Source organism: Aedes aegypti, chromosome 3, assembly GCF_002204515.2.
Source record: "Aedes aegypti strain LVP_AGWG chromosome 3, AaegL5.0 Primary Assembly, whole genome shotgun sequence".
Classification (NCBI taxonomy): Eukaryota; Metazoa; Arthropoda; class Insecta; order Diptera; family Culicidae; genus Aedes; species Aedes aegypti.
Genome location: NC_035109.1, coordinates 105,400,180 through 105,426,055, shown reverse-complemented (window position 1 = coordinate 105,426,055; position 25,876 = coordinate 105,400,180). Strand labels below are relative to the sequence as shown.

The 25,876-nt window shown below is 35.2% G+C and overlaps 1 protein-coding gene across 3 annotated transcripts in view; it reads right to left on the bottom strand.

The window, feature by feature from the left end:
- Positions 1-25,876, bottom strand: part of LOC23687755 (G-protein coupled receptor 39) — a 339,479-nt gene that overhangs the window by 230,985 nt on the left and 82,618 nt on the right. The window lies entirely within an intron of this gene.

The window sequence follows — 25,876 nt, the reverse complement described above, 5'->3', positions numbered from 1 at the left end:
AGATTAGTCACGGTGAGCTGCTGCAAAGCAATGCAAACAGAACTGGAACAATGCAGTTAGCACCCAGGAAGCAGACTTTTCAACCCATTGTGTGAAAAGTGTTACGATCTGGGATTGAATGACGATGAACAAACTTTCCTACTTAATGTTTGCACGACGTACACAGGAGGAATTTGGGTCAACCATTGCCAAAATTAGTGTCCGATCTTTATAGTTTTAAAAATTCGGGGTTTGGCTTCACTGCATCTTCACTAGGGTGCGGCTTATTTTTCGAAAGTTCTCAAAACCAAAAATCCTTGTGCTCTAATGAATTCAAATCACATTAAAAGAGAAATTTCAATTTTGTGAGCTAAAAATATTAAGCTTTAGAGGTGGCGCAAGCGTCTTGAAGGTGCATTTTCATGTTATAAAAAATGACCTCCAGTGTAGTCCCCATGACTCCGTTATTTTCTAATCAATTTTGAAACTTTTAGCATCATTCTTCTTCTTCTGTTTGGCATTAACGTCCTCTTGGGGACAGAGCCTGCTTCTCAGCTTAGTGTTCTTATGAGCACTTCCACAGTAATTAACTGAGAGCTTTCTTTGCCAAAGTTGCCATTTTCGCATTCGTATATTGTGTGGCACTATATGCCCAGGGAAGTCAAGAAAATTTCCTTTACCGACATTTTTCATATAAAGATCCTGGACGACCGAGATTCGAACCCAGACACCTTCAGAATGGCTTTGCTTTGATGCCGCGGACTCTAACCACATGGCTAAGGAAGGCCCCAGCAACATTATCTTCGAAACTGAATTTATGAAAACTTTGTTGAACATCAATTTTATCTAAAATCAAAACTAGTCTTAATTAAAAATAGTTATCTGAAAATTTTTCTCTAAAAAAAATCATCTCTGTTTGACCATAATTTCATAAAAACTCAACCGATTCCAATTTTTTTTACATATTTTTAAAGAAAATTTTAAATTATGCCTACAATACTTTTTTCTAAAAAAATGTTTTGACTTAGTTGTTCAGCAAAATCAATCCAAAAAATATCAAATGTTTTTGGATTATGTAAGTTTGTCCGCTGTAAATTGCATTTTTTCTATTAAACTTAAGTTTATAAAGCATCTTGTTTTAATTACGAATGGAATAGTGCATATATTTTTTAACATATGCAAAAATATTATAATTTCCAGATTGTTAAAAAAATTGTTGCGAAGTCTCTTTTGGAGGTTTAATAAATGAGAAAAATCAGTTTTAGCTTTGGAAGTAATGTTAAACTGGCAATAAAATTGAAAAAGCTGGCATTTTTCGTTAAAAATCATGTTTTTGTACAGTGTTTGTTGAATAATATAGTCAAAACAATAAAGTAAGCTTCGAAAGCATGTAAAAAGATTTGAAATCGATTAAGCATTCATAAAGTTATGGTCAAATGAACACAGTATCAACGACACCTGTAAAATTATAGCGAGTCGAATGTAACAAAAGGACTCCATCATATATGATAGATATTTATGTGCAATCTTAAAATTACATTGATGCTGGTTTGAAAATGAGCTATAATTAGCTACCAAACTAGATGATTATATATAAAAAAAAAATTCTTAACGGGAATTGAACTCGCGACCTCTGGAGCGATTACTACACGCTTGAGCTCTCTCGGCTATCTCACCACCTTGGTAGGTGGCTGACAAAAATTGAACAAGTTCTGCGTAAAATGAGTGTATCACAGAATCGCTTCGACGGTTGGCGGTTTCATCGAGAAGTGATTGAAAGAGCAGTCAACAATGCGGAGCGTTCTCTCGGTCGCGAGATTGTTGAGCATTGCTGGGTTTGTTTTGTGGCAGATTCATGTAAATTTCTAGCGGATTAAACTGAAAAAGGTATAGTTGGAAGGGCCCTGATTGGTTGACAGATGGTTTTATTTGCTTCACCTGTTGGCTAACGCTTGTAAATTTCAAATGCCTGCCACAATTTTCCGTCGATGTCTAAATTACGTGCTGCTTAATATTCACAAATTTTTGCTGTGTTCTTCAATGTGCACTCAAATGTTAAAATCAATAACGGCGCCGGCCACGTCGTTACGGTCATCGGGGAAGGGAAGGAATATCAGTTAGACAACCGTTGTTACTAGAGACCGAGTATACCTCTGCATCTCCACAGTTGTCATGGAAAGGATATTTGATTAGTGGGATAAGGTAAAGATCTGGGAGTCACCAATGGTATCGCGAAATAATTTGATTATCGCATCTTACGCCGAACAATTGTTCATGACTCACCCACGCAAGAGCAAGCGACGCGATCAATAGATCAAACACTATACTAACGATCCGCGGTTTTTTTTTTCATTTTACTGAGCGAACGACGCGCGACAAGTTAGATCCTGCCCTCATCATCCGCCCCTGTAGGAGCAAGCGTCAAGGTCGAAGAATCAAACACAACTCTTTAATCTTTAGAAAATTCATCACTTAAAAACAATAACTTTAAATATGTAATAGAGAAAGGTGGAAAAACATATATTGAAAATTAAAAACACTGTTTCACAATTTCATCACATTTGTTCCATTTTTTAGACATTACAATGTAGTCGGTAACAACGTATGGCACAGTATCAACTATAGAGTAAGGTGGGGCAAAAGTTCGACCTTAGTGGTATAATCAAAGTTTCCAGGAAAACAATAGCAGTTAAAAAAAAACAAATACTATACAGTGAACCTTCAACATATTGGCTATAATTTTGCTGAACAAACTTGTGTCAAAATATTTACTCATCTTTAGTTATAACAGTTTCAAAATTGATTGTCTTATTCGAACTTTTGCCCCACCGGTGGGGCAAAAGTTCGAATCTAGTGTGGGGCAAAAGTTTGCTGGCTAAAACACAAAATATCGATCCTTTTATGACAGGCATACCTTACACCAGCCGTAAACTTAAGTTTAACGAAAAATACACACTAAATTTTCATCAAAAAATTGCCCAAAACCGAGTTAATTGTAATATACTCAAAAATAGCAGTTTTTTGCAAAACTAAGTGGAAATGTAAAATTTTGGTGACAATTTTCACACGATCAGACAAATTCAACTAAATTTGAGATAATATGTGGATTTTAGGCAATTTGCACATTTTTCCGTGATTTTATACATGGGTCGAACTTTTGCCCCACTATGGGCCAAAAATTTTTTTCAAGCATTTATGCAAAAACTAATACACCTCAAAGCAACCCTATGATAGGCCTAGAAACGCCCTTACATAAAATATTGAAAAAGATTTTATCTTCAATTGGTTCCATGCAACGAAAGTTTGACCAAATATTACAATATTCACGTCGAAAAACAACAAATAGCCATAACTTTTCCAAATCTCAATCGATTTTTATGATATTTGGAGTGAAAGTCTCTTACATGAATAGCATTCGAACCACCATGACATTTATAAGATTTGTTTTGAATTGAGCTAGAAATCTTAAAAAGAAACTTTTACCCCACTCGAACTTTTGCCCCGCTTTACTCTATGTAAAACAAATATGGCGGGTACAAAAATCTCAATTTCTTAAATTTGAAACTACGGTCACGAATTTATTCTAGTTACTCCTATGTGCGACGTGCATTACTTAGCTCAATCCCTCAATCGGTTATGTATGGTAAAAGTGATACCATACAAACATCGAGAGAAAGTTACACTTTTGACACAAACTTTCATCCATAAACGGTCGTCAAGCTGTCCCTACAACAGTCAAGTAACGTCATGCTGCATTTCAGAAGGCACGTTAATTCGAGAAGAAGAAGCCCATGCTCAACACATCATATCCCTGCCTGCCGGGAGTTACTTTTAGGAATAATTCAGTCGCAATGTGTGTCATCCCTGCTCTGCTCTGCTTCCGGCAAGGATGAACTTTACCAATTAAAATGTTTACGAATACCTACGGTAAGTAACAACACTATCATCGTACCTGTTATTCCTCGGAATGATACTCAACAATCAAGCAATGTTCGTTTCGCAGTAATGCCACAACCAGAAGCTGATGTGAAGTAATAAGCGTTTATGGGAATAAACACCATGCGAGTGCCATTGGATGGTGAGTGAGGACTAACCTTTGATTAGTGGGTGTGGTGTCTAACGGAATTGTAACAACCAAATGAAAGGATGAATGCAGATAAGTAGAACTTTCATATTATTTATACGCTGAAAGTTACTGTAGCTGAAAGACCGCACATGAAATGAATATTAATTCTAGAAGTTTGTAGGAGAAGGGGTGGTAAAATGAACATCTTAAGGAAATCATCTTGTTTCTGATAGAAAAATGGAGAATTTGTATAGTTCTATCGCTCAACATCAAAAATAGGGATGTAGCAGCGACATGGATTCAGACTAAAATAGCTTAATTTTCACATATTTTCATCACTATCAAAAAGCGATACAAATGTTCATTTTATCTCAACTATGTGGGTAAAATGAACAGCGGTTGGTGGTAAAATGAACAGCAAGCAAAAAACGTGAGCAAAACAAATATTTCTGAAAATTTTCATTGCCCCACCGAAAATACATCCATTAATGATTGTAACCCATTCAAAAAGAATTCTAAAGGTATCAGATTTGACATCATATTCCTAGCTAAAAGTTATGTCAGTTCTAATTTTCAAACGTGGTTTTGTATAATCTTAGTTTTCGTTGATATTTTCACTTCAATTGACCTACGTATCAACTCGAACACTCAGATTTATGCACTAAATCGTCCGTGCGAAAGGAGAATGAAAGGAGAACGAAAGAGTAAGCTACACACTCAATATGTTCGGTAAAAATAACTGAGTTTTTGAACTACCGAAAAAGTCAGTAAACTAAAATAAAATGTCAGAAATTGAAAAACAGAGATTTTTCACTGAAATTTTGCAGAGAGCTTTCTTTTTATATCATATATTGATAAAAAATAAAACATTGCTTTTCAATTACGCGTGGCGACAGTTTTCATTTAACTGACTTTTTCGGTAGTTCCAAAACCCAGTAAAATTTTACCGACCCCAGTAATTTAATTTAAGGGTGTATTATCGTGGAGCGGCCAAAAAGTATAAAGCATCTTGATTTCCTTCAACCTTCAAGTAAATACTACACAATTAAGCTTCCAAAACCCACTGATTACGCTCAAATGATCAGTTTTGACGCTTTTTAACAACGGTAATATCAGCAGTCAATGTCAATGCTTTCTATCTTCGATCCAGTCCTAAAATTATCCTCTTGAGCCGTTGGCAACATATGTATTCAATGGCAGAGCAAAACGATAGGAAGTTATTAGTCATAAAACAAGAATCGCTCTTTCTGGCGCCTCCAAATGGACGACCATAAATTTTTGTGCCCATTTGTTTCTCTCTTCGCTTCACAATGGTTGGACTTCATATAAAAAGGCGACCAAAACTACACAAAAAATTTAGAATTTCAAACAATTATTTTATCTCTTCAATCTATCATCAAAAGAGTATTGCACATCAGAACGAAAAAAGTAGAGCAATATCCATTCAAAAAATTTAAGTTATTTTCAATATTAAACATTGAAATAAATTAAATTAAAAAATGTTCATTTATTCTTCATACACTGGTTTTGGAAAAGCATGTACATAAACGTATAGCTCAAAATAGTTACGTAGTATATGAAAAGTCCCTTCTGAAATAATTACAACATCAAATAACATATCAAGTTGAAGATGAATCGAAGCCAAACCTCAGAACATCAAAGGCACAAATCCGGAGAACTAGACAGCAATTTACGGTGAAAATTTGCCTGATGATTTTAGCACGAAAGTTTGGCTAGTTGTCCCGATTTGTGCACTTGAACATTTAAGGTTTGGCTTCGATTCATATTCAGCTTAAGATTAAGTGATTTGTTGTTAATAGCGATTACACTAGTTTTTACCAAATTTCATTTTCTTCCGACCACTGTGCGCTGGTAAGAAACCAACAAGGCACCTACCGAAATCACCATACCGGAAGGTCACGCCGAATCATTGTCATCAAATCAGATGGGAAGATTTGCACTGCTCCTCCAAGCCGCCAAGGGTGGCAGTGATGACGACAAAGATTGTGGCAAATTTATGTTGGCAAGCAGTGTTCCAATAAACGTTATGCTTTGACCACCAGCCAGGGAATTGATTGTCTTACGACAGCGGAAAAAAGCCACTTTACCACATAAAGCTCTCGTAAATTATCGTCAACAGCTTTCCATGTACATTCAATGAGCATGTTTCGAAGTTTTACTATTTGAAAATGTTTGATTTGGATGAAGGTAGATAGGAATTCACTTCTAGCTCTCTAGTCTATCTTTGAAATCAGCATTTCATTGCTTAGATAAGAGCTTTATGAATCAATGGAACATTCAATTAAACTTCATGTCGAACTTTACCCCGCCGCATAGCCTAAAGGGGAGGCGATATTTTACAGCCACTAACAAGCTGTATGCATGGGCGTTGCCACCAAGGGGGGAGGGGCAAGCAACTGCAAAAAGACAAAAAGACAAATTTCGACACCTTGCGCATCGTTTTTATGTTATTATGATGATATGTTTCATGAAATGTGACACCAGGCTATCTCCAGGAAAAAAAATCCTCCATCTAGTAATAACTATAGAATTTCTATAAAAATAACTAGAGAATAGACAAGTCGAGTCTAGTACACGACACTGAAGACGGCCTTACAGTTGAGGTCGAAACACGCGTATCTGTCAAAGGATACAAACTCTAGTGGAATTAAATGGTATAGTACTAAATTCGGTTTTTTTATCTACTTAGTAGAATATGTTTATCACCATGTTAGCACTCAACATGTAGAATTTCAAAGCTATTATTAAAAATCCGGTTACGTATAACAACTACCGAAAAGCTAAACATTACATATAATTTGCAATTGGATTAGATGGACAAATTGATGTGAAGATTTGCGAAAAAGTTACACGTTTTCTCAATGAGAGTCGTACTCACGACTCCCCGATCTCTAGTTGGGGCGCGTTACCACTATGCCATGAGAGGACTCATGAACGCAGAAGTTAACCTGAATTCGATTTCAGCTCAATAATCACGTGGTCCTTTTTCGCAAAGTGCACCTCTTTCGGAAGAATTAGATGCCCATCCAAACACAACGCTTTCTATATATATCCAATGCCTAGCCCGAGTTACGTATATTCTTCTTTTTTTTTCTGGCGTTACGTACCTACTGAAACCGAGCTTACTCTATATAAATAAAAATGAAATGGCTCGAGAACTGATGAACGGATTGATGTAAGTTTTGCACAGTTGCACTCGACAAGGGATGAGAAGTGGTAGTGCGATGAAAAAGTTTTAGAAAGTATTCGGGATACATACTGCCGTTATACGCATAATTGTCCCAAGTTTCGAAATATGCAATCGAGAAAAACTCGTTTAAAGATTTTAACACATTTAGGCCTCGTATTAACTGGGTGTGTGGGAAATTATATTCAAATCTTCATAGTAGTATAAAGAATAGCGTGTTATTAGAGTCAAGAGTTTGTATTATGGGAATATAGTAAATTTAGCTACGAAATTCAAAGAGGGACTGTTATACGGGGTTTTTGGTGAATTTCTACGCATAACACTCCCACTGAGAGTAGAGACCAATTATGTGCTAAGCATACTGCTGTAGATGACCGTTCTTACGTATAGATTGTACCGAATGTAGAGGACATATATCCTGAAGACTATGTTAAGGCACCTAATGAAGGCTCAAGTGACATGTGCCGAACGGAGACACGTCTTCTTCTTTCTTCTTCTCTCTGGCATTACGTCCCCACTGGAACAGAGCCTGCTTCTCAGCTTAGTGTTCTTAAGAGCACTTCCAGAGTTTTTAACTGAGAGCTTACTGTGCCAATGACCATTTTTGCAGGCGTATATCGTGTGGCCGGTACGAAGATACTCTATGCCCTGGGATGTCGAGAAAATTTCCAACCCGAAAAGATCCTCGACCGGTGGGATTCAAACCCACGACCCTCAGCTTGGTCTTGCTGATTAGCTGCGCGTTTACCGCTACGGCTAACTGAGCCCCTGTGGGGAAGGGAAAGAAAAAAAAACGATTTTATAGTTATGGAAAGCATGAAAACATGGAAAGCAAAGTTTTCTGTGTGTGATACAGAAAAAAATGTATGAGTTAGTGAAAGAGTTTATAAGATGTAATAAATTCCTAAATCGACTCTTCCAGCTGCAGGCTTGACAGAAACTCATCTGCGAATTCAAGGTTATTCTGCGGAAGAAATATTTAACTCAAAATTTACGACACAAATCTTCACACGATTTGACAATTCTTTGCAATACATATCATAATATTTGATACATCGCAAATTAAGTTTTAGAACCACCAACATATTTGCAACTTGCACCGAAGAGCCAACTATGCGGAATAACCCAGTATGTAGCAAAGTCATCCTATTCTTCTTTTGACTTGACTTTGACTTCTTCTTGATTTCATCAAGTTTGATATGTCGCAAGATAAGTCTCAAGACCGCCAATATAATGGCCACTTACTCTGGGGAACAGGGTATCCAAAACAACCTGGCATGTTATCAAGTCATCCAAGAACCTCTAAATTACCCTTCTTTAGCCTTGTTTTGTTGCCAGCTAGGTTTCAGAGGCCATTTCTCCCAGGAAACGGGAAATTCAGAACAATCCGACATGTGGTCAAGTTATTCAAATACATTTGAACCACCTGTAGACTTGATTTGCAAATTCATGAAAATTGAAATGTCGCATGCCAGGTTTCAGATTCGCAAATATAATGGCCACTTCCACCAGTGAACCGGTATTCGGACCAACCCAGCATATGGCCAAGTCATCCAAAATCGGTCGAACTATTTTTATTTGGACTTGGTTTGCTAAATGATGAAGTTGACTTGTCGCAAGCCTAGGACTCGAAATTAAAGTGGTTACTGATTCTTCGTGATGAATCCAAAATTACGGTGAATTTCTAATCAATGACGGCAGTTCAAATAAATTGAAAAAAAAAATTGTGATTGAACCTGAAATACAACTGAGATGCATTGAAAAATGAATGGGAAATATTATTTTGATGTTGAAAATTTCAATCAAATTTGACGTCATACACTCATGAATGACGAATGCATCCCGATGATAACACATAAAACAGGTTGTGATCCTCATGGGATGTAAAGCCAACGTAAGAAGATGTTCAAAACGATTTCCCCAAAAACCAGCTAATTCAAAACTGACAACTGAATATGTTGTTCAAGATTAGCGCAGCGCATTGTATAGTGTAATAGTTATGCGTAGAAATTCAGTAGTGGGACAGTTATGCGGAGAATTCATCAATGGGGCAAATTGACTTGGCTTGCTTTTCATTGAGTTTTCGAACAAAGGTTATTTATGTTAAGTGTTTTCTAAAACTATACGTAAAAATAAACTGTTTGATGACAAAAAGTCGAAATGCACAAAAAGGAACATGGGACAATTATGCGTATAACGGCAGCATAATCGTGAAAATGAAAGAAGACTAATGTGTCATGTCGTATGGGGGATTATATGACGTTTTAAATCAGTCTCCTTGATGATAAGACGAAGTTTGTTGGGACCACTAGTTAGTTAGTTATAATAATAGGTTATAAAATAAGAATTTTATAATTAAAACGTTTTTGATGACAGAATGATTCTGCGACATATCTTTGAATTCAGGAATGATGAATAAATGAATTCAAAAAATGAAAGCTTTCTTAAACCATTTAGTAATTAAACAAACATTTTTTCAACTATGCGCATTGTTGTTCATTGAATTGAGTTTATAGATTGCGCATTGAGACATTAGTAAGTCATGTCATGTCATGGGTGATATATGTACTTTAACGTAAAAATCGGGCAAAAGTGCATTTAATTATAGAGGAAATCTCATGTTTTTGAGCTAAAAAATCCTCGATTTTCTGAGCTTTAAAGTATCGTTTAAACTACCGCCCAACATACATATATATTTTTTTCTTTATTTTAGTGTTTTTTTAACTTACAGCTAATTGAAAATGCGCGCCGCAGAATGCGAAACCTCCATATTTTGAAATAATTTATTAACCTAATTGTGTGTAACTACCGAGATTGTCGGTAGCCCTAAACCTAGTGATGTTCTCATTCGAAAACTCAATAGAACTGCGAAACCAAGATAAAATGGCAGCCATATTGGATAAAATACCAGAATTATCAAATTGAAAATTCAACGTTTGAATTTTAAAATAAACTTTCAAAATAATTTAAAAAATTCTCATGTTTTTGACGTAAGGGGGAATTATTGAATTTGTTTAAAGCCGAAATCTAGACCTATGCACTAGGGTGCCAATGAAAATCGATTTTTCGAATTTCAAAAAATGGTAGTGTTCAAAAGTTTTATCTCCTCGAAAAAAGTTCCCATGTAAAATTTGAGCTCAATCGGACTTCATTAAGTGTACCCCCAAAGCGGTCAAAGTTTGGCTTTTTTGACCCATGAAAAATCTACAAAGGGGGGGGGGGTACATGAAATTTCCGAAATCGAAATTTTTTTTTGATGTCAGATGTTTTAGAAATGCATGAAACGTCGAGATCTGGTGTTATTTGGAAATTTTTTTTTTAAAAAATCATTGGCGTAAATACGGGGGGGCTAGGGGGGGCTTAGACCCCCCTAGAAAAGTTCAAGCCCCCCCTAGAAAATTTCAACTCTCATGCTAAGTATACACTTTACTTAAGGGATTTTTTCCATCAGAGGAATCAAGCCCCCTCTAGATTTGAGTTCAAATTACGCTAATGGAAAAAATCGACCTTTTGGGACTTGGTAAATTTTTGAGTTGGTGGAGTGAATTGAATTTGAAATGAACGATTTGAATTCAATTGCTGAGAAATTCAAGGCAATAGTATTGAAACATATCCTATATCATTGTTGGCCACTGAGAGCTTATTATATGTGATATTTCATTACGGTGGTTCATTTACTTTCCATTGGGGTGGTCATTTTTGTTAAAAATAAAAAAAAAAATAAAAATAGAACTTTAATTGAATGTTGAAGACAATAGTATTGGAATATCTCTCACATTATCGTAAGCAATTTTCTACATTTAATATGTGGTATTTTATTAAAGTGGTTCACTTATTTTCCATTGCGGTGGGCCTTTCTGTCGAAAAATCATAATTTGAATGGGATACTAAAAACAATAGTATTTTATCACCTCTTTCATCATCGTAGGCCATTTCCTTCATTAGATTCGTGATATTTTACTCACTTATTTTCCATTGGTGTTTGCCGAAAATTGAAAAAAAAAATCAAGAAATTTTGAATTTGATCCTTTTAGTATTTTAACACCTCTTTTATAATCGTAGGCCATTGTCTTCATTTTTGTTTAGAGAGGCTTTAAATTCCTCTGAATTCATGCGCCTCTAGTTCCATTTGATATGCAACATCATTGTAGGACACTGTTAATATATTTCATTAGGGAGTTTCTGTCATTTTCCATTAGGGTGCATCATTTTTCGTACAGTTTGAAACCATGATTTCTCGAAAAAGTCTCGTCCCCTTTCCTTAATTATGGTGTCATTGTAAAAATTTCAACCTTAATATCTACAGACCGAAAGATTATGGTGTGGACTACCACATAATATTTGCGTAATGTTCGACGAAAATGTAAAGGTAACTTAGTTAACAACAGAAGAGTTTTCTAGAAAGCCTCTCATTGTTAGAAAGGTCCTTTTGAAAAGTTTTGCGTGATTTTCATTCGGAATGCTACACTTCACTAAGCTGAACCAGTTCGGAGTCCTCGTCTCATACAAAATCCGCTTGCTACTTCGTGATTTCAGATGCACTCATCTCAGAGATCAAGCATTGAGCCTCAGTGACCTTTCCAATTTAGTTTTGCAAATTCCGAAGGAAATTCCAGAGAAAATTCTGAAGGAAATTCTAGAGGAAATACCGAAGGAAGTTCCAAAGGAAATTCCAACGGAAATTGTAGAGGGAATTACGAAGGAAATTCCAGTGGAAATTCTGAAGAAAACTCCAGTGGAAATTCCGAAAGAAATTCCAGAGAAAATTCCGAAGGAAATTCCAGACGAAATTTCTCAGGAAAATCCAGAGGAAATTTCGCAGGAAATTCTAGAGGAAATTCCGAAGGAAATTCCAGAGGAAATTCCGAAGGAAATTCTAGAGAAAATTCTGAAGGAAATTCCAGAGAAAATTCCAAAGGAAATTTCAGAGATAATTTCGAAGAATATTCTAGGGGAAATACGGAAGGAAATTCCAAAGGAAATTCCAGAGGAAATTCCGAAGGAAATTCCAGAGAAAATTCCGAAGGAAATTCCAGAGGAAACGAAAATTATAGAGGTACTTCCGAAGAAAATTCCGAAATAATTTCAAAGCTTCAAAAGAAATTCCAAATGAATTTCCGAATCAAATTTAGCATGAAGCTCCAAAAGGAATTCCGAAGGAAACTCCAGAAGAAATTCCGAAGCAAATTGCTAAGTAAATTTCGACGAAAATAACGTAGAAAATTCCGAAAGTAGCTCCAAAAGAAATTCCAAACGAAATTCCAAAGCAAATTCAAAAGGAAATTCCATAAAAATAAATCCGAATGGATTTTTGAAGGATGTTCCGAAGCAAATTCCAAAGAAAACTCGGACGAAAATTGCGCAGAAAATTCCAAATGAAATTCCGAAGCCAGCTCTAAAAGAAATTGCAAAGGCAATTCCAGAAGAAATTCCAAAAGAAATTCTAAAGGAAACGCCGAAGAAAATTTTGAAGAACTAAAGAAGGAAATTCCGAAAGTAATTCCAAAGAAATCCAAAACAACTTCCTGAAGCAACTTATTGAAATAAATTCATGAAGAAATTCCAAAGGAAATTTTAAAGTAAATGAGATATGAAGTTCCGAAGAATACAAAGGAATTTTAAAGAATACTCCTAAGAAAATTCCGAAAAAACAATTCGAAGGAAATTCCAAAGTGAATTCCGAGAAAATTCAACGGAAATTCCGATGAAAATTACGTAAAATAGTCCAAAGGAAAATTCCGTAAAAAATTCCAACCAAAACTTCTAAATAAAAATCCGAAATCTCCATAGGAAATTCCAAAGGTTATTCCAAAGGAAATTCCGAGGAAACTCTATAACAAATTTGGAAGTAAACTTCAAACGAAATTCCGAAAGAAATTTCAAAGAGAATTTTGAAGGAAGTAATAAAGGAATTCCAAAGGAAATTCTGAAGAAAATTTGATAAGTAGCCTCAAAGAAAACTGCAAAGGAATTTTAAAGGATACTTCTAAGGAAATTTCGACGGAAATACCAAAGTTAATTCCGAAGGAAACTAAAAAAAAAATCAACGGAATTTCCGAAGCAAATTTCAGAAGAAATTCTGACGAAAATTGCGTAAAAAATTCCAAAGGAAATTCCGAAAAAAATCCAAAGGAAATTCCGAAGAAAATTCCGTGGAGAATTCCAAAGGGAATTCCGAAAACTCCATAGGAAATTCCATAAAAAAATTTAAAGCAAATTCCGAATGAAATTCAAAAAGGAATTTCTAAGGAAATTTCGAAGAAAAATTCACAGCTCCAAATTCCAAAGAAACTTCGATGGAAACTTTCAAAATATAAGGGAAATCTCGAAAAAAAAAAAATATTAAAAAAAACTGAATAAAATTCTAAAACAAATTCTGAAGCACATTCCAAAGGACATTCCGACGACAATTCTGAAAAATATCTAAAGCATATTCAAAAGGGAATTTCTAAGGAAATTCCAAAGAAAATTCCAAAGCAAATCCCGAAGCAAATTGCAATGAAAAAAGGAAGTTAAAAGGAAATTTCGTAGAAAATTTCTTAGGAATTTTCTATGGAATATTCAAAGCAAATTTGTAAGGAAATTCTCAAGAAAACTCTGTAGAAATTCCAAAGAAAATTGTTTAGGAAATTTCTAAGAATATTCCGCACTAAGTTTCAAAGGTCCGAAAGAAAGCCGTAATCAAATTTCGAAGAAAGCTCCAAAGAAAATTTCAAAGGAAATTCCAAAGTAAATTCCAATGCTTTGAAAGAAATTCCAAATAATATTTCGAATACAATTCTGAAGGAAGCTCCAAAGATAATTACACAGGAAATTCCGAAACAAACTTTAGAAGAAATTCAGAAGGAAATTCCAAAGAAAATTCCAAAACAAATTTCGAAGGAAACTCAAAAAGAAACTCCGAAGTAAATTTCGAAGAAAATTCCAATGAAAAGTTCAGAATGAAATTCCGAAGGACACTTCATAGGAAATTTCGAAGGAAATACCACAGAAAATTCAAAAGGGCACTTCTAAAGATACCGAAGAAAATTCCACAGGATATTCCGAAGCAAATTCAGGATAAATTTCCGATTTTGATGAAAATTCCGTAGAAAATTTCAAAGGAAATTTCGTAGAAAAGTCCAATAAAAAATTTTAAAAGGAATTTCGAAAGAAATTCCGATTAAAATTCCAAATAAAATTCCGTTGAAAACTCCAACGAAAAAATCCATATGAAATTCCGACGAAATTTCTAGAAGGAACTTTGTTACATCTTTGAAGAATAAACGAGAACTGATTGTTAAAACTGGAATTGCCTACGTTGTCACAACCGAATCGCGTGTACTATAGCAAGCAGAAGGCAGCGTACTTTTGTTTCGGGAATGAAGGAGCCCAAGGCTGAGAATCTCTTTTGAAAATATAAACTAAACACTTTTGGGCAACATGGAATTTATCGTCGCCCATCAAGCTATTGTCATAATTTGAATACGTCAAAAATTATTTCATTCCTTTTTTATCTGTATTTTGATTATGGCAGTTAGAGTTGTGCTTCACTAAATTCACTGATTATTGTTATAGGAACGTTTTATTTTAACTATTCAAAAGAAACCCTTAATGAAAATAGCTTAACGAAGAGTTGCATGCCAATGAAGAATCATGATTCAAAACTATACAAACAAAGTTGATTTGTTAGATCTGTTGAGAATATTTTACAAATTAAATGATCACCCTTATGCAAAACTGAGGACAATAGCCCCAATGAAATTTCACATATTATATGTTAACAGTGGCCTACGATGAAATAGGAGATGTTTAATTACTCTTGTATTTACTATTCCATTCAAATTCTCAATTTTTTAAAGGACCACCGTAATGGAATATAGGTGAGCCTTCCCAATGAAATATCACGAATCTAATGAAGGAAATGGCTTACGATGATGAAAGAGGTGATAAAATACTATTGTTTTAGTATCCCATTCAAATTATGATTTTTCGACAGAAAGGCCCACCGTAATGGAAAATAAGTGAACCACCCTAATAAAATACCACATATTAAATGTAGAAAATGGCTTACGATAACACTAGTTTACAAATAAAAATGAAAGTCATGAACTTTAATAGCTGAGCTCCATTTTCAATGTAAAATCGTACGCTGAATCCAAAAAAAATGTCAAAAAAATTCACAGTAGAACCGTTTTTGAGATACGCTCAATATTTGATTTTTTGGTTTTTCATAAAAATACATTTGCTAAAATTGATGTATCTCCGGATTTAGAGCACCAAATCTAAACTTTTTTTTAGCAAAATAAAGCTTATTAAATGTGCTTTCTACCGTCTGAACATCACTTTGTTACGGTTTTCTAGATATTTATGGCATAATCAAATTTTTTCGATATTTTTGAGTAAAATTCAACCAAATTTTCAACTTTTAGCTAAGTTTTAAGCACGATGCTGATGTTTTAAAATTCGTTTATCATGTTGAACTCAAGGTATGTAAAAACCAAAAGAAAAAAGTACCTAATGACTGAAATCGGTTGAAAATTGAAGATGTTATGGCATTTTTTGTAGAACACTTGAATTTTGAAGTTTTGACCTTTTAAAACAACAAGACGAAATCCATATAAATTTCACTAAATCCTTTCACTTTGAATGACTCTTAGTACAGATTCCATGCTTTGTTAACCGTTTTATCAATTATTAATTTTGGATCACGACTAATTAATGAAAAGGGCGTATGTAAAAGCAGAATTTATGTGTTTGCGTATATATTAAAAAAGGCCAGTTTTACTAACATGGAGTCTTGATATATTTCAAGCTAATAATGATGATGATGAACTTTTTATGATTCAATATTAAATGCAGCAAACAAACTACAATGAATACGTGTATAAAATAAGGCCATGGGCTCATTTGAGAACGTGAAAGATGTATCCGCCTTGGCTACATACTGTATGCAACTTAAAAGAAAAATTTCCGAAGCCATCCGTGTTCAATTATGGCATACGAAAGTTCAGGCTACTGCGATGTCAAGCTTTCTTCAGTGTTGCTGGCTCAACGGCTGAATGATCATGGCGATTAATGTGATACAAGAAATATAAATTCCTGACTGATTCCTGAAATGTTTGGTCCTTTAACTGTTTTGATGTGGTTATAACTATTTTTGATGTGGTTTCCAGTTTAATGATAAGTTTATGCTGCTTGTCTGTTTGGCGTTTGAACGTTATAACTTTGTTATGACAAAATGATTTTGGCAGCATTTTCGTCGCAGGGAAAACATTGTTGTCAGGTAGTACTGTTTGTTGAACATAGTGAAACAATGTGCGGCAAAGCGTGAACATAAGTGCAAAAATGATCCGCAAAAAAATTGTTTCGTCTGCGGAAACTACATTTTTACGACACCGGTAAATTTTACTAGTTCATTGCCAACTGCATATCGGCTTTATTTCAAAACTGATCCCAAAAAGCTCGACAAAACGTGGACTCCAAACGTTGTGTGTAGTTCGTGCAAAACATGTTGGCTAGATGGATGTCTGGAGAAAGGTAATTATTTGATTTTCTACATTCAAATGACTAACAAGTGCTTTTTACTTACTAACTAACTAACAAATCTTGTACCAGCCGCCATTTGTCCTTTGTTGTACCGACAATATGGCGCCAACCATTTTGTCATGCAGCGGATTGTTATTTCTGCTTAACCAAAGTCATGCAACACGGACGTCACAAAGCAGTTGAATATCCACAAGTTCAATCAATGACAAAACCGATTCCACATGAAGATTCATCTCCTTATCCTGTTTGTCCAAAGCGAAAACGAGAGCCTTCAGTGGATGACAGTGACGAACCACCCTTTGATGAAAGCGACGTGGAATACGAAAGAAAGCCGATGCTGTTTACACAAGCGGAACTCAATGACTTGATAAGGGACTTGGACTTATCAAAAGAAAAATCAGAATTGTTGGCATCGCGCTTGATGGAACGAAACTTTCTTTCTGCTGATACAAAAGTTACTTCCTACAGAAAGCGTCATGAAAAATTTGGAAAATATTTTTCCAAAAAAGACAGTGCTTGCTTTTGCCATGACATAAGAGGCTTGTTTGAAGAATTCGGTGAACCATATGATCCTTCTGAATGGCGTTTGTTTATCGACAGTAGTAAATTAAGTTTAAAAGCTGTTCTGCTGCATCAAGGGAACAATAAGCCTTCGATTCCGCTAGTTCATGCCGTGAACATGAAGGAATCATACGAATCAATGGCTTTTATACTTGACCTGATATGGTACAACCAACATAATTGGAAAATATGCTCAGATCTCAAAGTTGTTGCAATGTTGACTGGCTTGCAACAGGGATATACTAAGTTCATGTGTTTTCTTTGCAAATGGGATAGCCGAGCACGTAAACAACATTACGTCCGGGAAAATTGGCCCGAACGAAAGTCTTTTACAATTGGTCAAGAGAATGTAAGGTGCCATCCTCTCGTAGCGAAGGAACAGATAATACTCCCACCACTGCACATAAAGCTTGGGTTGTTCAAGAATTTTGTAAAGGCGCTTAACAAGGAAGGACCAGCTTTCGGATACCTGAAATCCATTTTTCCAAACTTGTCGGATGCCAAGATTAAGGAAGGTGTGTTCGTTGGTCCTCAAATTAAAAAAATGTTAAACGATGAAGATTTCTACACCGTATTGAACAATCATGAAGCCGAAGCATGGACATCGTTCCAGCGTGTAGTTGCGGAGTATTTGGGGAACACCAGGAGCCCAGACTATGAAGAAATTGTAGCCGATTTACTCAAAAACTACAAGAGAATGGGTAAATTTTAAAGTTTTGTTTTATTTACTTTCAGCTGTAAAATTTTACATTTTATTTTAACAGGTGTGAATATGTCTCTGAAGATACATTTCCTACACTCGCATTTGAACTTTTTCCCTGAAAACCTCGGCGACGAAAGCGATGAGCACGGGGAACGTTTTCATCAGCAAATGAAAATAATGGAACGTCGTTATCAAGGATTTTGGGATGAAGCGATGATGGGCGATTATTGTTGGTTTCTCTTTCGAGAAACAAATTGCAAGCATAACAGACGGAGTGATTCAAACAACCATTTTTAAACATATATTTTTTACATGTGAATTTATAGCTTAATTTAAGGAAGCTTTGAAATATATGAAATGAACTGATTGTTGTAGAGATAATAAGTAGAGATAAAACTTATGTTCTGAGTGAAGTAGAAGCTCTGTTAATACACACGCCCTTTTTACAGATTAGTCGTGATCTAAAATTATGGATTGATAACACAACATTAAATCTTAACTAAGACTTATTAACTGTTGAAAGTTTAAGCAAATCTAAATGAAAATGCATTAAATTTTCTTCATGTTGTTGAGATCGCTTGAAAATCGTAAAAACTTCAAAATTCAAGTGTTCTACAAAAAATGCCATAACATCTTCAATTTTTAACCGATTTCAGTCATTAGGTACTTTTTTCTTTTGGTTTTTTACATACCTTGAGTTCAACATGATAAACGAATTTTAAAACATCAGCATCGTGCTTAAAACTTAGCTAAAAGTTGAAAATTTGGTTAAATTTTACTCAAAAATATCGAAAAAATTTGATTATGCCATAAATATCTAGAAAACCGTAACAAAGTGATGTTCAGACGGTAGAAAGCACATTTAATAAGCTTTATTTTGCTAAAAAAAGTTTAGATTTGGTGCTCTAAATCCGGAGATACATCAATTTTAGCAAATGTACTTTTTTGAAAAACCAAAAAAATCAAATATTGAGCGTATCTCAAAAACGGTTCTACTGTGAATTTTTTTGACATTTTTTTTGGATTCAGCGTACGATTTTACATTGAAAATGGAGCTCAGCTTACTAAGTTCAGAAATGTTGTAAACTAGTGTAATGTGAGAGATATTCCAATACTATTGTCTTCAATATTCAATTAAAATTCTATTTTTAATTTTTTTTTATTTTTTACAAAAATGACCACCCTATTGGAAATTAAATGAACCACCCTAATGAAATATCACATATAATATGCTTTCAGTGGCCAACAATGATATAGGATATGTTTCAATACTATTGCCTTGAATTTCTCAGCAATTGAATTCAAATCGTTCATTTCATATTCAGTTCACTCCACTAACTCAAAAATTTCCGAAGTCCCAAAAGGTCGATTTAAAAAAAAAAAAAATTTTCCAAATAACACCAGATCTCGTCGTTTCATGCATTTCTAAAACATCTGGCATCAAAAAAAAATTTCGATTTCGGAGATTTTTCATGGGTCAAAAAAGCCAAACTTTGACCGCTTTGGGGGTCCACTTAATGAAGTCCGATTGAGCTCAAATTTTGCATGGGGACTTTTTTCGAGGAGACAAAACTTTTGAGCACTACCATTTTTTGAAATTCGATGGCAAAATTTTTCCCATACATTCCATTGGCACCCTACTATGCACACATTCATTAACGTTAAGGCGGTGCCGTTTTTTTATGTGACCATGGAAACCAGTGAATTCAGCATCACTCAAACGTCAAATTAGTGAACTCATGCATAGGTCCATTGGTGTTATTGTCATACAAAAAATAAAAACAACTTCCTAATGTGTTTTGTATGAATCAATGCAAGAATTTGTTGGAAAAATTCGTGATTAAATTTTCTGGAATGTTTGAGAAAAATCACAAATATTCTCTTAGAAACTCATCGAAGGTTTTCAGGGAGAATTCTCAGAAAAAAATCCTATCAAAATTGCTAGAGGAATCATTGAATTTATTTTTAAAGAAATTCAAATAATTTCATGAAAAAGTCAACAAAATATTGATCCCCTCTGACTACGCCCATGGCCGTAAGCTTATGCGTTGTTCCGCGATTGTTCCGGTTCATTTTTTGTCGGGACCGAAAGATTTTGATAAATATTTATCGACAAGCATTAAGCAAGCGCGCGAAGTAATTAATTTTCATCTGCTTGACAGTTTAACCCGCAGTCGACGGCTCAGAGCAGTGGGTTGTTTATGATCCTTTTTGCGGTTACTCGGAGGGAAACGATTCTGTGAGTGATAAGCAGACGGCAAACGAAAAAGATACGCGCCCAATGTGGCAATCGCACACCATTTACAGAACAATAATTACGATTTCGGGACATGATGTGGCATTTTGGGAGAGTATCTATGTCATTCTTGTCTAATGTACCTTCCAATCTGGGTTCCACTGAAAAATGGTACAAATAAGGGATTATTTTTTCTAATGCTTCGAGCTCTGAAAACAAATGATTTAAATTTTAGAACCTAACGCTGCTGTAGGTAATAATAACTGAAACCTATTTTAAATTTGGATCAAAACTTAAAAGACACCCAAATTTCTACATATATCGCAATATTTCCGTTGAAACACAGCTTGGGAAATATGCTTTCATAGTTGCCTATTTGCACATAACATAAGTGGAACTCGAGCTCAAGAAGTGATACCCACTTTAATATTTGCATAAGGACATCGAAATGTCATAAGTGTTATACCACCAATACATCAATCGACATTCACGCTAAGCCAGCTCTACGCAGCGCATGTGTTCAAACTAAACAGCATGCGGCAACCAATGCAGAATTGGCTGACTGAGTGAAACTTCTGTGCAAGTCGCACTCATTCTGTGAGTAGCCGACTTGTTGGTCTTTGGCTGTGCGGGGATCGATGGAAACGGAACTGTCAATCATCTCCCGCACGGTAGCAAATAAGGACTTATATGCATGCCCTGATTCGCTACTCGTCACACAGTAACGCACTTGTACGAAAAATCGCTTAAGGTGAAGATGAATCGAAGCCAAACCTCAAATTTTCAAGAGCACGGATCTGGAGAACCGAACATCCGTTTAAGCTAAAAACCTAATCGATTAGTCACTCGCTGGTGGTGACCAATCGATTATGTTTTCAGCTCAAACGGGTGCTCGGTTCTCCAGATCCGTGCTCTTGAAAATTTGAGGTTTGGCTTCGATTCATCTTCACCTTAAAGGTAACGCGGTAAATATTTGTATGGCGAAATGCATCTAACGCATTGGGTGATATGAATAAAAAACATTGAACTTTACTACATGTAGCATCTACTCAAAAACAAAATCCACAAAGTTTACTACACTTTTGGTATGAATAAAAAACTTTTCGAACATGTAGTACTTACTACTTTCGAACATGAGCGGTGACTGAAGCTGCACGTTAAGAAATTTCCATTCAGAATGCAGAGTGATGCTGCACGTAAAGAACAATCTATTCAGAGTGACGCTTAAAATTAATACAATCACGCATATGAAGGAAATGCATGGAATCTAATCGATTAAGCGACAATTTGCACACAATCATGAAGGTGCTGTAATTTGACAATATTTGTAGTATAATTTTGCGATTAGTCTGGTATTCTCTTTATGTCTATGATTTTATGATGATGGTACATCAAAGAATTTTCTGGGTGGTTTTCGGTCTTCGCCAACGCCAATTTTTAATTTTTTTTTGATATTAGCTTAACATCTATGAGGAGATCTTGAGATTACAGCTATCAAATTAGGAACCACATATTTTCTAGCAACAGTACTGAGATTCTGGTGAGATTGCGGTAGAATTTTGATGCTCCCCGTTTGTGTTCTTAACAGCATGTTGAATTTCGGAAGTTATAAGTGTTTCTGTGATATTCTCGTTATTTTGGTGGGGTTTTTGATAGTATCCTTGGAATTTCTAGAACTTAGAATGTAGAGATTTTTATGGGAATTGTAGTGATTCCATTGGTAGTCGTTAGAATTCAATGATGATCTCCCCTTAAACACCTGGGTTACCTTTGAAATAATTAAAATCCTTATCGATTTCACAAAAAATCCCATTGAAATCTTTAAAATATTTACCGACATTCAAAAGGTTTATATTAAAGCTTTGCTTTGAAATTCCAACGGAACTGGAAATCCGACATCCCTATCGGAATCCTAAAGTTCCTACAGGAATTCCGGAATTCCAAAGGAAATCTGAGAATCTGAGATGTCAGTATTTACACGTAAAATTCAGAATTACATTATAAATATATGAATTCCTACCAACATCCTAAAATTCCTAGAAAATAACATAATTATGCCATAGTAATGCCAGAATTCACACGGATATTACAAATTGCTACTGCCGGTAATCATACCGGAATCTCAGCATTGGCGGGGCGAATGTTTTCGTAACCTCAAAATTCCTAAGCAAAACTCAAAATACCTTCCGAAATATCAAAACTCATATCGTTTTCCCATGATTTTTACTCAAAAGTAAATTATTCCATTCAATTCCGCAATCTCAAAGCATGTGTAGCAACCTCTGAAGCTAACTACCAGTAGCTTTGTAGTAAATGCTACCTTCATTCATAGCAATGCGTTGTTTGTAGTATGTTCGAAAGGTGTAGAAAGGAAAATGACACAAACATGTTCCACTCGTGTTCCACATATAGCGTTTACTACCGAGAATGTAGTAAACTCAACTTTACTACATTTTATTCATACGGCCCATTGTTTCATAAAATTGGAAACTATTTTCGAAAAAATATTTGGTACCGGTTGTACGCAATGATTATAGTTTTCACTTCTACCAAATATTTTTTCGATTAAAGCTTTCATTTAGGAGATATTTGCAGTTAGATGACTTTCCCCATACAAAATGAAATGAGAAAACATCTGCTGATCAACTGTGGACATGAGAAAAGCAGGTAATCCATTGGCCGTTGATAAGATGGGAAGTTTTCTGGGATTTTTTTTCTAGCGAAAAGCCGGAAGATGATCGCAAATGCGAAGTTTTTCCCCATTTGCTTCCGCTTCGGCTACTTGAATATTTTTTGTTTTCAGAAGCAAAACAAAAGTGGAAGCGATTTCCGCAATCATTTTTCTTTTGTGCGCAATTCACTCATTTTGTTTTATATACCACCGTTTGCACAAAACTGTGTACAGCCCCCTTTGCACAGAATATGTGCCTCACTCATTTTTGAGCGGAACAAGTTTAGCGTGTTGTATTGAAATGAATCAAATATAACATATATTCAGAGTGGCTTCGAAAGGAATGGAAATAATTATTTTTGGTGGAGCTTTAGAATTAGATTTCGGTCTCTCATATCCGAGATAATTGAGTCAATGTATAAGCTATCGATGTTGTTTCTGACATGAAGTATTTTTAGATGAATGAACGGAAGGATTTTGAAAAACAAAAGCTTTTTCACGTTAATAAACAGGAATTATTTTGACAGGAAATATTTTTTTCAATCAGATCACATTCCGTGGTTATGACACATAAATATTGGAGATTATGAAAGAAAACGTATACATATTATCAAAAAGAAGTGTTATATCGTCAGACATTGCTTTTCAGCGTTCCCCGATCTTAATGTCTGCAATCTTTGCAGCAACTAGTCTTCTTCTTGGCATTAACGTCCCCACTGGGACAGAGCCGGCTTCTCAGCTTAGTGTTCTTATGAGTTCCACAGTTATTAACTGAGAGCCTTCTTTGCCAAAGTTGCCATTTTTGCATTCGTTTATCGTGTGGCAGGTACGATGATACTTTATGCCCAAGGAAGTCAAGGAAATTTCCTTTACGAAAAGATCCTGGACCGACCGGGATTTGAACCCAGACACCTTCAGCATGGCGTTGCTTTGTAGCCGCGGACTCTAACCACTCGGCTAAGGAAGGCCCCTTGCAGCAACTGGTCTATTGCTCGAATCATATGGTTTTCGTTTACCGTTGGCAATGACAGTTCAATGTCTTACTAGATATACCACTTGAATCATTTTATTTATTTATTGAAGCAGGGAAAAACCCCAAGGAGTGTAACTGTCTCAGATGTTACTTCTCCTTGAGGCACAAAACCTGCTTGTCTTTTCAATAATACATACAAAGAATTTTATTCCTACTAGCTAACCCAATGAACATTTTGTTCTTTGAAGGGTAGGCTAATGATTTCTTTAATATGTAGCAAAACTGTAATTAGAACTTATTTGTTAATCTTTAATAAATTATTGAATGTACCGCATTAAATTTTCACTTAAGTATTGTTTTAATCTTTTTGTAAACAATCCCATATTTTTTTATATCATCCGGCAAATTATTATATAGGATTATTCCAGCATACGTAATTCTTTTCCTTCCATATTCTGTTCTAATTCTATGCCTTTGGAAGTCGTTAGACTGCCTAGTATAATGGCTATGATTTGGCCTAGGAATTATTTGATTCGAATGAGTTCCTGTAATTTTAGTAATTTTATAAATGTAAACAATTTGTTTGTATTCGTGTAACCCGAGCAAAGGGAGTATATTTTTTGCTTTTTCCATGTACAGTTGAGATTTTGAAAAGCTGTAAGGTAATTTATAAACATTTTCTAACGCCTTGTTTTGAATAATTTGAAGTTTGCGTATAGTTGTTTTTGGAGCAGATCCCCAAATACTAAGTAAATATTGTAATCTAGAGTGTAAGTGTGCAAAACATATCTTCAACAAAACTTGTACTGGAACAAAATACGAGATTTTACGCAGAATGCCGCATAATGGGGACAACTTTTTCATTAGGTGTTCTATGTGTGCTCGCCATGACAACGTTTCGTCCAAAATTAGCCCAAGATATTTATATTCTTTAACTTGTTCTACTGGTATCTGTTCTAAATGCAACTGTAAATCAGTGGAAATGCGATTATGTTGAGATTTGAATACAACTGATTTTGTTTTAGAAACATTCATTGATAGGACATTTTGTTTAAAAAAGTCATTAAGAATATTCAAATCTACCTGCATGAGACCCCTTACATCTGAAACATTTCTACCAACATAGAAGGACGCAGCATCATCGGAAAATAATCTCAGTTTCCCTTTTAAAGTAAGATTGCCCATGTCGTTAATATACAACAGAAACAACAGTGGGCCTAAGCTGCTTCCCTGAGGTACACCAACTGTTACTGGACATGCTGAACTTCGCTGGGCAAGAATTTCAACATACTGTGACCTAGAGCTTAAATAGCTATTCAACAGATCGCTAGCTATTCCGCGTCCTAGTTTAGATTTGAGAATGTTATGGTCAAGCGTGTCAAATGCTTTGCGTAGATCAATGAACAACCCACCTACAATATTTTTAGAGTCAAAAGCACGAAGGATATCGTCAACTGATTCTATGCAAGCGGTTTCAGTACTAGAGCCTTTCCTAAACCCAAATTGATTGCAGTAAAATACGTTGTTGTGATTCATGAAACTGGTTTTTCGTGTAGTTAAAAGTTTTTCTAGGATTTTACTAAATACTGAAATGGTAGAAATTGGTCTGTAATTACTGGAGTCCTGTGGGTCTCCTCCCTTGAACACGGGAATTACTCTTGAAAGTTTTAAACAACTGGGTTACTCTCCACTGTGTAGAACTTCATTAAAGATTCTTGTCAAAATTGCCAGCAACTGAAAGTGGGTACAACTTTTCAACTTGATGTGGCTTCTGAGTTCCACATATGTTATGTGCTATTTGCCTTATCAATTCACTGGACACCACAGCAGAAATTGAAAACGAAATGGTAAGAAATCAAGTAATCTGCTCTTCAATATTTGATAACTGAGTATGTTATCTTCTTGACTGTACCTTTGAAAATCATATTACGGAGAGCTTCAAATTTCGGGA